The following is a 14,454-nucleotide window of genomic DNA, read 5'->3' on the forward strand; positions in this document are numbered from 1 at the left end:
TTTTTATAAGTGTAACAAGCCAAAATAAAATTTTGAAATTAAAAATAAAAAATGAACACCTCAAAATTACTCTTTTTGTTCCTGTAATATCCATTGCAGTTACAATGGCACTATGTGTTATAAAATATTATCAAAATCAGCAGGAATCCATCAAAGTTCCAAAGTAATTTTCAATTAAAGTACAGTGATCTCTTGTTTTGAGATAATAAAAATATAAAACAATTTCCAGCCAGAAACAAACTTCAGTTCTAATAACAGAAAAGAGTTAAAAATTGCATTCTTCCTTGAAATCTGAATTTTTTAAAATTATGGCACAATCAGTTGTCAAAGCAATGACAAATGCATTCAGAGAGAGAGGAAAGAGAGAGGGAGAGGTGGAAGGGAGGGAGGGAGGAATGGAAAGGGGAGAGCATAACTAATTTTGACAAAATTAATTTTATAAAGACAGTGTTGGACACCCCATGATATTGATGATGTAAAATATGCCAAGGCAAATGATTTTGTGTGTAATCAGTGTCTCAATTTATTGGTATTTGAAATAACTGATAATCAGAGTCTAAATCAGTGCTATGAGACCCTTAATATATAGTAATGTTTGAAGAACAAATATTTGGGGAAAATTGAATAGTTTTCACTGAAATTTTATTTCAGAGTTCAAGAGTTCTGCTTCTGATAGTGGTAGAGTGGCTTGATCAAACACTTCTTTGTGGTCACACACACACACACACTGAACAAAATATAGTTTAAAAACACTTGTAATCCAAGAAAGTGACAAAATTCAAGAGAAAGTTGGAAAGTGGATGTAGAACATTAAAAAGAACAGAAAACTACCATCAGTGACTATGTAGTTCTGCAACTTATCTCTTGACAACTTTACTTCTCATGATAGAGGAAAGTTGGAATTAAATTAGAAGACATAGTGTGACTTGTTTAACAAAACAAGACAGACTTCAGAACTACAGAGGCACCTAGATAGTGGGAGAGAATTCTAGAAAGGAAAGAGTCTTGGTGTAAACTCTGTTCAAAACATAGACTAATTCCTAAAATTCACATGGATATGTAAGAGTGGTTTTCTTAGCTTGGGCTGCTAAAACAGAGTATCATAGAATTGGTGTCTTAAAAACAACAGAATTTTTTTTCTCACCATTCTGGAGACTGGAAGTAAAAGATCAGGGTGCCAACATATTTGGGTTCTTGGTGAAGGCCTACTTCCTTGGTTGCAGACAGCTATCATGAGGCTGCATCCTCACATGGTGGAAGGGATGCAAGATCTCTGGGTTCTCTTCTGTAAGGGCACTAATCCTATTTATGAGGACTCCACCTTCATTATCTAATCATCTCCCAAAGACCCTTTCTGCTAATACCATCATATTGAAGTTAAGATTTCAACATATGAATTTTGGAGGGCACAAACATTCAGATCATAACAACAATGGTAGAAGACAACGGGTGGAAGACAAAACAGAGTCAGTATTTCAACTACTGCTGACTGCAAGGGAAATAGACCAGTGCAATCAACTATCTGATATGAAAGTACATACATACATACATACATACATATACTGTCCTGAGGAAAATAAAAGAATCCAAAAAGACTACAAAATATCATTAGTATTGTCCTGTATATAATCAAACTTTGTAGCCTGTAAAGGAGAAGATAAACGTGACACATAGTCAAAAACAAACAAAGAATAGAAATACAGATATTCTTTGACTTATAATAGGGCTATGTTCCAATAAACCATTATGAATTGAAAATACTGTAAATCAAAAATGCATGTAATACATCTAACTCATCAAATACCACAGCTTTGCCAACTTAAATGGGCTCAGAACTATAGTTGGGCAAAATCTTCTAAAACAGAACGTATTTTATAAAATGTATTGAATATCTTATGCAATTTATTGAGTACTGCACTGAAAATGTAATAGAATGGTTGTATGGATACAGAACAATTGTGTTTACCCTTGTGATCACATGGCTGATTGGGAGCTGTGGCTTGCTGCCCCCACCCAGCATCACAATGAAGTATTGTACTCTTCATTGCTAGTCTGGGAAAAGATCAAAATGCAAAATCCAAAGTACAATTTCTACTGAGTGCGTGTCACTTTTACACTATTGTGAAGGTGAAAAATCATAAACTGAACTATTGCAAGTCAGTGATAATCTATAGATAATGAGATCTTTAAAGCAGTTAGTAAAATTTGTTTAAAGAAAATAATAAAGAACATATAGGGAGTCTCAGCAAGGGAAGAAAAGCTATGCATATAAACCAAGTGAAGATGATGGATATTGAAAGTCAAATATTTAAAATTAAAAGTTTACTATATGAGTTTTAAAGAATATTACAAATGGTAGAAGAAAAGTTAGTATATTAGTAGAAATAATCCACTATGGAGATCAATCAAATAAAAGCAAAGTATTGAAAAAAATGCCTCATTGAAAAGAGAGTTTACATGAAGGAGTCTTCAATTTATCTATGTAGCAGAAAAATACTTGAAAAATAATGTCATAAAATATCTCATAATTGGAAGAACAACAAGTCAGAAAATCAACAAGGAAATAGAAGACATAAGCACCACTATAAGCCAAGTAAAGCTAACAAACAACTATAGAATGCATAAATAAAAATGAAGCATATGAGTTTGGAAAGTATATCATCAGCATTACACTGCACTTTTTTAAAAAAAAATTTAAATTACAATGAAACTTTATACTATGTCTAAGTAGAATAATTTCTTTTAGTGTTTTCAAACATAACACATATAAACTAAATATTTTAAGACTTTGTCAGTATCTTCTCTTAAGTTTATAAATGGAAGACCTATTTTTCTATTGGTGATTTATCACTAAAGAATTGTGTCAGCTATTTAAAAGTTATTCTTCAACATAATAAATGTTTTCATCTTATATAGCACAATTGCATATAAATGACAACTCTGACCAATAAAATTAAACTATTTTAAGGAAAACAAGGTAAAGCTTTTGCTGAATATCAATCATAAGTGTGCCTTTTATATTTTCTGTTAGATGAAGATTATGTAAGTAAATATATTATGTATATGTAGAAGACTTTCCAGAGAAGGAGCTATAATACAAAACATGTAAGCAAAACCAATAAGATGATACAAATTTTTTAAAGATTTTGTTTATTTATTTGACAGAGAGAGCACAAGCAGGGGGAACTGCAGGCAGAGAGAGAGGGAGAAGTAAGAGAGCAGAGAGATGACATGGGACTCAATCCCAGGACTCCAGGATCATGACCTGAGATGAAGGCAGACACTTAGCTGACTGAGCCAACCAGGCACCCCTAAGATGATGTATTTTTTAAAAAATTATTTTGTGTTGATAAGCTACAGAATATTACTATTATGGAAATTAGTTTATAGAGTATCATAAGAATCCATATGTATATATTCAGTTTCCCAAGTAGTAACAAAACAAAAGTTGGCATTTGAGACCAACTAAGAAAATATAAAATAGATATAAATTGTGATGAGCATGAGATTTGTGTTTTAAATGACAATAAGTAAACTAACCAAAATACCTTGATTTTTTTGTTGTTGTGTTTTAATTGTAGATCTGTCATTTAATTAAACATGCAAATTAACTAGCTCCACTCCCCAAAAAATTTACAAAACCTAAAATTTTAATATGCCTTAGAAATGTTATCCATATCTTAAAAATATCATTCCTTAAAATGTCATCATTAAGATAATTATTTATCTCACCTCAATTTTGCAAGAAACAAACAAAATATGTTGAAAATCACAAGAAAGTATCAACTTTAAAGTAAAAGAATAAATGAAAACATAAACAAATATATAATTATTATGTAAGTATTTACAAATAAAAAGTATAGCTCTTTTTTTTTACATATCCATGATATTTTCCAACTTTCCAAATGACTAAAAAGTCTTGATTTGTTTTTTAAAAAAAGACAAACTTTGGTTTTATGTACAATATAATTCATAATCATTATATAGTGTATTAGGGGAAAAATCTCAATGAAGTAGTATATAACCAGTAAAGTACTAGTAATAAGACACAACTTCATCAGAATTAAACATAATACTCCAGAATATTCACTAAGGATATATGAAAAGTATTAATAGTGTGTCTCTTCCAAGAGAACATTTTTAACAAAAATTCCTTCATTAGGTCATTCATTAACACAAAATTTGTGTAGTTACACTAATGGACCTTTACTATTCCCAAATAACAATCTTTGTGGATTCTGGCAACTATACAAAAATTATTCCAGAAAATGTTTATTTCTTTACTTAATATTGTCCTTTTATTTCCATCAAACTAATTGTCATTTTATCTGAAAATTGACCTTAAAATCTGCATATGAGGCTTTTATCCATGCCATTATTTATATAAGCATATTTTCCTCCTCCTGAAACATCTTCTCATTACTAAATTTTCATTCTATCATTCACATGTCCCATAGACATAATTTATTTATTGAAATTTTTAGATACACTGTTTATTTTTTAGTTAGATTTTTGCTCAAAAATATTTTATTCCTCAAATACTACCTCCATAGATTAGGTGTATTTCTCACCTTATCAACTTAGGTTTGAGTATAAGACTTGCAGGGCAGGATTAGGGTGAGGCTGATGAAGCAGGGCTGGAGTCACGCACATTCAAGGTCAGAATAAAATAAATAAATTAACTTAAATTAACATAATAATAATAAAGATGGTAAAAGGAAACTTTGGAGGTGAGGATATAGTGATGGTTCACAGATGTATACATATCTCCAAACTCATCATGTTGTATACATTAAGTATATACAATCTTTTATATGTTAATCATATCTCAGTAAAATGGTTTAACTTGCTATGAAAGATGACAGCAGAGTAGAAGGACCTTAGACTCTCATCCCACCAATACGACTAGATAACTATCAAATCATCCTAAATATTCCTGAAATAGATCTGAAGACTGGCAGAATAAACTCCACAACTAAAGACAGAGAAGAGGTCACATCAATGAAGCTAGGAAGTGTGGAGACTCAGCTTGGGAGAGAAAAGGATCATGACCATCTGTAGGGGGGAATCATGGTCACAGAGAGGGGCAAGAGACAAACTAGTACACAGGGGAGCCCACATGGGGAATCTCCATAGCAGTTGGCTTGGAAAGTGAGAAGGGCTGAATTTCATGAGTGCTTGCAACCAGTGGGGCTTAAAGCCTGGAGTTTTAAAGGTCAACATGCTTGGCTCTGGGAGTGCTCAGAGGACATTGGAGTCACTCTTGGAGAAAAGGCAGGACAAACAGCCTGCAGACATACAGGATGGAAACAGCAATCTGAAGAGCTCCTAGGGCACATAGTGGGTGGTGGGGAGGATTAGTTGCTCATCTCAGAGCACATCCCAGAGAGACAGTGTTCACAGGAAGATTCCTCTGGGACCAAAGAGACTGGCAGGTACCATTTCCTTTCCTTGTCTGTCAACATAAACACAGAGCCACCTACAGAGATCAGTGCAGCACCTATACTCCCTGCCTAACTTGCTTACACCAAACTCCACAACCTCACACTCTGGAAGAACCACCCTTTCCAGTCATCCTTGACTCAGTCCCAGTGCAGTGGGCTGCCTCACCTAGAAGAGCAGCTCAAACCCCTGCCTACACTATGTCTCTCAACCTGAGAGTTGCATGAGGCCCCAGTTCTGGTGGCAGTGGCAACAGGTCTCATTTTCACAAGCAGACCAAAGCACACCTAGTGAAAACTCACCACATTCAGACCAGGGACCAAACACTGCTCACAACAGGCAAAGAGACCCTTTGTAGACAGCTTGCCTGAGGATCAAGTGTCCAGGACACAGCAGCAGAGCTCACACAGCCACATTAGAGACATTCCTGGAAGTGCCAGTGTCTGGGGAACAGGAGACACCACATGGCAGGGCACTACAGGACCTCTTCTTCATAAAACCATTACCCTTGAGAACAGGAGACTCAGCTGACATTCCTAATACAGAAAAACAGGAACACAGTTAAACAAAATGAGAAGACAGAGGAATTTTTCCTAAATGAAAGAATAGGACAAGGCTATGGCCAGAGTGGTAAGTGAAAAAGATATAGTAATATGCCTGATGGAGAATTTAAAGCAATGATAGTAAGGATACCCACTGGATTTGAGAAAAGAGTAAGGACATCAGTAAGACCATCAACAAAGAGATAAGGAATAATGTAGTAGAGATAAAGGGTTCAATAAACAACAAGAAACATGTTTGATGGAATGAACAGCAGGCTGGAAGAAGGAGAGGAATGAACTAATGACCTGGAAGACAGAATAATGGAAAGCAATCAAGCTGAAGGAATGAGAAGAAAAAGAATTATGCAAAATAAGAATAGACTTAGGTAACCTAGTGACTTCATCAAACATAATAACATTTGTATTATAGGAGTCCCAGAAATAGAAGAGAGAAAAAAAAAATGGGGCAGAGAACTTATTTGGAGAAATAATAGTTGAAAACTTCCTTAATCTAGGGAAAGAAATCCAGATCCAGGAGGCACAGAGAACTCTAATCAAAATCAACAAAAGTAAATCCATGCCAAGATATTGTAATTAAAATGGAAAATATAGTGCTAAAGAAAAAATATTAAAAGTAGCAAGACAAAAGAAAACAGTTATATACAAAGGAAACCCCCATAGGGCTATGAGTGGATTTTTCAGCAGAAACTTTCCAAGCCAAAAAAGAATCTCATGATATATTCAAAGTTAATGTGAAAAATCTGCAACCAATAATATTCTATCAACAAACTATCATTCAGAATAGAAGAGATAGTTTTGCAGACAAACAAAAACTAAAGGAGTTTGGGATTACTAAAACAGCTCTGGAAGAAATATTAAAGGGAACTCTTTGAATGGAAAGGAAAGACAAAAAGTGACAAAGACTTGAAAGACTTCCGGGAAAATATCCAGAAACAACCACAAAAAAGTAATAAAATAGCAATAAATACATATCTATCAATAATTACTTTGAATTAAAATGGACAAAATGCTCCAATCAAAAGACATAGAATATCATAATGGATTAAAAAAAAAAAACAGGATCCATCTATATGCTGCCTGTAAGAGACTAATTTTAGACCTAAAGACACCTACAGACTGAAAGTGCGGGGATGGAGAAACAATTGTCATTCAAGTGGATGTCAAAAGAAAGACAGAATAGCTATACTTAGACAAACTAGATTTAAACCAAAGACTTTAACAAGAGAAGAATAAGGGCACTATATCTTAACAAAGGGATCAATTCAGCAAGATCTAACAATTGTAAATATTTATGCCCCCAACTTGGGAGCATCCAAATATATAAAACAATTAATAACAAACAAAGGAACTCATTGATAATGATACAATAAAATCGGGGACTTTAACAACCCATTTACATTAATTTACAGATATTCTAAACAGAAAATCAACAAGGAAACAATGACTTTGAATGACATACCAGAATAGGTGGATTTAACAAATATTTCCAGAACATGCTATCTTAAAACAGAAAAAAAAAAGATTTTTTTCAGGTACACACAGAACATGACAATAATCACATATTAGGCCACAAAACAAGCCTCAAAAATTCAGAGATTCAAACCATACTATTCATCTTTTCTCACCAGAACTTCTTGAAACTAGAAGTCACCCACAAGAAAAAGTCCAGAAAGACCACAAATACACAGAGATTAAATAACATGCTGCAAAACAATGAATGGGTCAGCCAGGAAATAAAAGAAAAAATTAAAAAGTACATGGAAACAAATGAAAATGAAAACACAGTGGCCCAAAACCTTTGGGATGCAGCAAAAGCAGTTCTAAGGGGGAAGTTATAGCAATATAGGCCTATCCCAAGAAGCAAGAAAAATCTTAAATAAACAACCTAACCTTACACCTAAAAGAACAAGAAGAACGGGATGCCTGGGTGGCTCAGTCAGTTAAGCGTTTGCCTTTGGCTCAGGTCATGAACCCAGGATCCTGGGATCAAGTCCTGCATCAAGCTTCTTGCTTAGCAGGGAGTCTGCTTCTCCCTCTGTCTGCCTCTCCCCCTGCTAGTGCTCTCTTTCTCTCTGACAAATAAATAAATAAAATCTTTTAAAAATATACTTAAAAAAAAGGAGAATAAGAAGAACAACAAACAAAACCCAAAACCAGCAGAAGGAAAGAAATAATAAAGACAGATTAGGGCAGAAATAAATGATATAGAAACTAAAAACAAAAACAAACAAGCAAACAATAGAACAGATCAATGAAACCAGGAGCTGGTTCTTTGAAAAAAAAACCAATACAATTGATAAATCCTTGGCTAGACTTATCAAGAAAAAAAAAAGAAAGAACTAAAATAATAAAGTCACAAATAAGAGAGGTGAAATCACACCCAACACCACAGAAATAGAATTATAAGGAATATTATGAAAACTATATGCCAACTAATTGGACCAACCCAGAAAAAATGGATAAATTCCTCAAAATATGTAACCTACCAAAACTGAAACAGGGAGAAATAGACAATTTCATGAGACTGATTACCATTAAAGAGATTGAATCAGTAATCAAAAAATTCCCAAGAAACAGAAGTCGAGGACCAGATGGTTTCACAGGCAAATTCTACCAAACATTTAAAGAAGAATTAATACTTATTCTTCTCAAACTAAGAAAGAAAGAAAGAAAGAAAGAAAGAAAGAAAGAGAAGGAAGGAAGGAAGGAAGGAAGGAAGGAAGGAAGGAAGGAAGAAGGAAAACATCCAAATACATTCTATGAGGCCAGCATTACCTTGATACCAATACCAAATAAAAACACCACTAAAAAAGAGAACTACAAGTCAATATTTGTAATGAACGTGGATGTAAAAATCCCCACAAAATAGCAAACAGAATCCAACATGACATTAAAAAAATCATTCACCACGATGAAGTGGGATTTATTCCTGGGTTCAAGGAGTGATTCAATAGTTTCGAATCAATCAATGTGATACACCACATCAATAAAAGAAAGGATCACTTCAATAGATGCAGAAAAAGCATTTGACAAATACAACACCCATTTATGATAAAAACCCTCAACAAAGTAAGTTTAGAGGGTAAGTACTTCAACACAATAAAGGCCATATATGAAAAACCCCTGGCTAACATCATCCTCAATGTGGAAATCCTTAAGGTCCCTTAAGGTCAGGAACAAGACAAAGATGTCCACTCTCTCCACTTTTATTCAACACAGTACTGGAAGTCTTAGCCACAGCAATCAGACAACAAAAAGAAATAAGGCCATCCAAATCAGCAAAGAAGAAGTAAAATTTTCACTATTTGCAGATGACACGACACTCTATATAGAAAACCTGAAAGACTACACCAAAAAACTGCTAGAATTGATGATCAAATTCAATAAAGTTTCAGGATACAAAATCAACATACAGAAGTCTGTTGCATTTCTATACACCAATAATGAAGCAGCAGAAAGAGAAATTAAGGAATCGATCCCATTTACAATTGCACCAAAAGTAATAAGACACCTAGGAATAAACCTAACTAAAGAGGTGAAAGACTAGTAATCTGAAAACTGTAAAACACTGATGAAAGAAATTGAAGATGACGCAAAGAAATGCGAAGACATTCCATGTTCATGGATGGGAAGAACAAACATTTTAAAATGTCTATACTACCCAAAGCAATGTACACATTTAATGCAATCCCTATCAAAATAACAACATTTTCCACAGAGTTAGAACTAACAATCCTAAAATCTGTATGAAACCACAGAAGACTCCAAATAGTCAAAGCAATCTTGAAAAAGAAAAGCAAAGCTGAAGGCATCACAATTCTGTACTTCAAGTTATATTACAAAGCTATAGCAATCAAAACACTGGCACAAAAATAGACAAATAGATCAACAGAACAGAATAGAAAACCCAGAAATACACCCACAACTATATGACCAATTAATTTTCAACAAAGCAGGAAAGAATATCCAATGGGAAGTCTTCAGCAAATGGTGTTGGGAAAACTGGACAGCAACATACAAAAAATAGAAACTGGACCACTTTCTTATGCCATACACAATAATAAATTCAAAATGGATTAAAGACCTGAATGTGATACCTGAAACCATAAAAATTCTAGAAGAGAACACAGACAGTAACTTCTTTGACATCCACCATAGCAACATTTTTCTAGATAGGTCCCCTGAGACAAGAGAAACAAAGCAAAAGTAAACTATTGAGATTACATCAAAATAAAATGTTTCTGTACAGTGAAGGAAATAATCAACAAAGCTAAAAGGCAACCTATGGAATGGGGGAAGATATTTGCAAATGACATATCTGATAAGGGGGTAGTATCCAAAATATATAAAGAATTTATGATATTCAACACCCAAAAACCAAATAACCCAATTTAAAAATGGGCAGAAGACATGAGCAGACATTTCTCAAAAAAAAAAAAGACATCCAGATGGCCAACAGATGCATTAGAAGATGCTCATCATCACTTACCATCAGGGAAATGCAAATCAAAAGTACAATAAGATATCACCTCATGCTGGTCAGACTGGCTAAAACCAACAGCACAAGAAATAACAGGTGTTGGCAAGGATGTAGAGAACATGAACCCTCATGCACTGTTGGTGGGAATGCAAACCGATGCACCCATTGTGGAAAATAGTATGGAGATTCCTCAAATGTTAAAAATAGAACTACCTTATGATCCAGTGATTGCACTAGTGGGTATTAACCCAAAGAATATAAGAATACTAATTCAAAGTGATACATGCACCCCTATGTTTATAGCAGCATTATTTACAATAGCCAAGATATGGAAGCAGCACAAGTGTCTATCAATTGATAATTGGATAAAGACACCCACACAATGGAATATTATTCAGTCATAAAAAGAATGAAATCTTGCCATTTGCAATGACGTAGCTGTAGCTAGAGTATAATTCTAAGTGAAATAAGTCAGTCAGGGAAAGAAAAATACCACATGATTTCACTCATGTGGAAATAAAGAAACAAAACAAATGAGCAAAAGGAAAAAAAAAGAGAGAGGAAAAAAAACAAGAAATAGATTTTTAATTATAGAGAACAAACTGATGTTACCAGAGGGAAGGTGGGTGGGGGGATGGGTGAAATAGGTGGTGGGTACTAAGGAGTGCACTTGTCCTGAGGAGCAGCAGATGACTAAAATAAATAAATAAATAAATAAATAAATAAATAAATAAATAAATAAATTTCTTTTTTTTTTTAATATTGTGTTTCTTATGGAACTTTTTGCATTTTAAAAATATTGTATCAGGGACGCCTGGGTGGCTCAGTGCGTTAACCATCTGCCTTGGCTCAGGTCATGATCCCAGGGTCCTGGGATCGAGTCCCACACTGGGCTCTTTGCTCAATGAGGTGCCTGCTTCTCTCTCTGCCCACTGCTCCCCCTGCTTGTGTGCACTCTCTCTCTCATGCTCTCTCTCACATGCTCTTTCTCAAATAAATAAATACAATCTTTTTAAAAAATATATTGTATCAAGGGATGCCTGGGTAGCTTAGTTAAGTGCCTGATTCTGGGTCAGATCATAATTTTGGAGTCCTGAATTAGAGCCCTGCATTGGGCTCCCTATTCAATGTAAAGTCTGCTTGTCCCTCTGCCCCTCCCCTTTCTCTTACTCTCTCTCTCTCTCAAAAAAATTAAAAAAAAATCTTTAAAAAATACTTTATCAAAATATTTTTCATATTGCTCTCTGAGTTTTTTGGCAGGCCCTCAAATTTTTTCATCCAGATGAGTGCCTCTTACCTCACCTTAGTCTCAGTGAAATTTTGCCCTCTGAATATTGGTGAATATGGTAATGGGCTACTACAGAAACTAGACATTCAGAGACCTCTTGTGGAGCTGCTTGCCCTCTTATACCTATGCCATCACCCTGAAAAGGGCATTTCCTAGATAGCCTATTGGCTCCAGGAGGGTGACATATGAGTTGGGTTTATCCCTGAAGAACTATGGAATGAAGCAGAGCTTTCTAGGAACTCTAGCCTGAAAAAGAAAGCCTGAGTTGGAACTCCATGAGAATGCATGCTTTCTGTTCTTAGACACTGACTTTGGGGCAGATTTTATGCAGTATTATTGTGGAATTAGAAAACTAATTCAGGCTCTGTTTCTGAAACTTTAACCCATTCTTTAAAACACTGTGATCTCTTGTACCAATTACTCTATTAGATTTGCCTTCCATAATACTTCAAATGAAATCAACAATGCTAAAACAAATATATTGTACTCTGTATTTATATTTCTAATATCTTTGTTTGGTATAAACAAACTTTGCCTTTGTTGGATAAACAACCCAAACCTATCCACCTACTGGGAAAGTTACCTTCAGATGGTTCCCTTACATGGTGATAGCTTTCTCTCTTCCTCTGCTGGGTAAAGGGTATCTCTATTTGTAGGGGCTCCAATACCTAAAGTATAGGTGAGAAGTATTGGTATGTCAACCAATAAGAGGCAAGTGCTCGTGGAAACAATTTTTGCCACCTTTTGGGACAATTTTAAGTGGAGATTCTATACTGTCTCTCAGATTTTTTAATGGAGTTAAGCCCTACTTGCCCATAACATTAATCTCTTTTGTATAATTTTCAGAACTTTCCCACTTACCCACTCACCCTTTGTTCTTCCTGGGATCACCTCCTAAATAAACTGTGTGTACAATTGTCTCAGGATCTTCTTTGGAAGATCCCAGACTAAGAGAGTTGGTGCTAAGAAGTGAGATCATATTTTAAGGATGACAGATAAATAGGTAAAATCCAAGGTTGGAGGGAGTCAGTATATTTTTAAAAGTTGATTAAATTCACATTGCAGAAGAATTAAAGCCCTGACGGGGAAGGTATAGAATCCTGAGAATTGAGATAGGAACATTCAAACTTCCTGTTTCCCCTCTATTTAGAGCCTAAGCCATCTTGGTCAGTAGAAGGGGTCCCTTTTACCTTGCTATAGCAAAGCAGTCTCCCATTACCAATAAATCATGAGAAGTCCTCAAAAGATTGTGTTTATCCTCGTCAAAATATAGCTTTGCCTCCATGGTCCTTCTAGACCAAAAATTAAGCCAGTATACGGGGCGCCTGGGTGGCGCAGTCGTTAAGCGTCTGCCTTCAGCTCAGGGCGTGACCCCGGCGTTCCGGGATCGGGCGTTCCGGGATCGAGCCCCACATCGGGCTGGGAGCCTGTTTCTTCCTCTCACAGTCCCCCTGCTGTGTTCCCTCTCTCACTGGCTGTCTCTCTGTCAAATAAATAAATAAAATCTTTAAAAAAAAAAATGTAAGCCAGTATAAGCATTGCTTCAGCAGTGAAGAAACATTTCCTAAAGTAAGGGGAAATGGATTTTTACCTCCCCTCCCAAAAAAGAAAGAAAGAGGGAGAGAAAAAGAGAGCATACACGCATATGTAAGACAGATTTAAGAAAGGAAAAAAAAAGAGAGGGGGAGGGAGGGAAGGAGAGAAGGAAGGCAGAAAGAAGGAAAAATATGTATTAAAAAAATAAAAATAAAGAACAGCAACAGAATTAGTTTACTAGTTACCAATAAGAACCAGAATATATGTGAGTATGGAACTTGCAAGTTTTGAACTAGGTCATAGGAAAAGCTAGATAGTAGAGATTCATTGATATGAGATCATTATCCCATAACTCAGGAACCTGATTTACTATGTTGCTAGGATGGCTCTCCAAACCAAAAAACAATAATGGTACTTGGTAAATGAGATGAAGATGTGCAACTGCTGGGCAGAGTTTTGAGGCAGGGTTGAAAACCTCAGAAAGGCAGGCAAAGAAAAATATATTTATTACATAAAAACTGTGAAACATCAGATAAATATGTTCCCCAAAAGGGCCCAGAGGACATGGTTTCATTAAGATGATACAATAACAACAACAAAGCTTCAACATTATTCAGTATCTCATTGGTGGCAACCCAAAGCTATGTGGGAAAAGATTCCACCAGTTTAAATGAAAAGGGACTGGTGGCTGCTAGAAGGTAAAAATACTTCTAGGTCCTCATTTTCTATCTATAGGAAGCATGCTGACAGAACTGTTCAGTCACCAGAGAGGGTATATTCTCTAACTTCTATTATGATATGTTCAAGGAAGATGATAGAAAATGAAGGATTTATCAAAGCACAATCAAGAACCATGAAGAGCAAAGGTCTGGACAATACTCTCAGAGAACAAATCTGGGTTAAAGAAAAAATCCATAATAGCTCCAGCATAATGTAACCTCACAATAGTATCCCAGATTTTTTCGGAATTGCACTGCACCACTGAATATTGTGATTCCTATTGTGGTTATCTCTTTAACCACCGTTTTAAGTTGAGTATATAGAGGGTAGATAATTTTTATTTTTATCTCATGAGTATTGGATGAAGAGAATTCTTATCTAATCCTATGAAGATTATAAGATTCTAGACCTCAAGCCTGATGAGA

The sequence above is a fragment of the Ursus maritimus genome, unplaced genomic scaffold, assembly GCF_017311325.1.
Source record: "Ursus maritimus isolate PB19 unplaced genomic scaffold, ASM1731132v1 scaffold_15, whole genome shotgun sequence".
In the NCBI taxonomy this organism is placed as follows: Eukaryota; Metazoa; Chordata; class Mammalia; order Carnivora; family Ursidae; genus Ursus; species Ursus maritimus.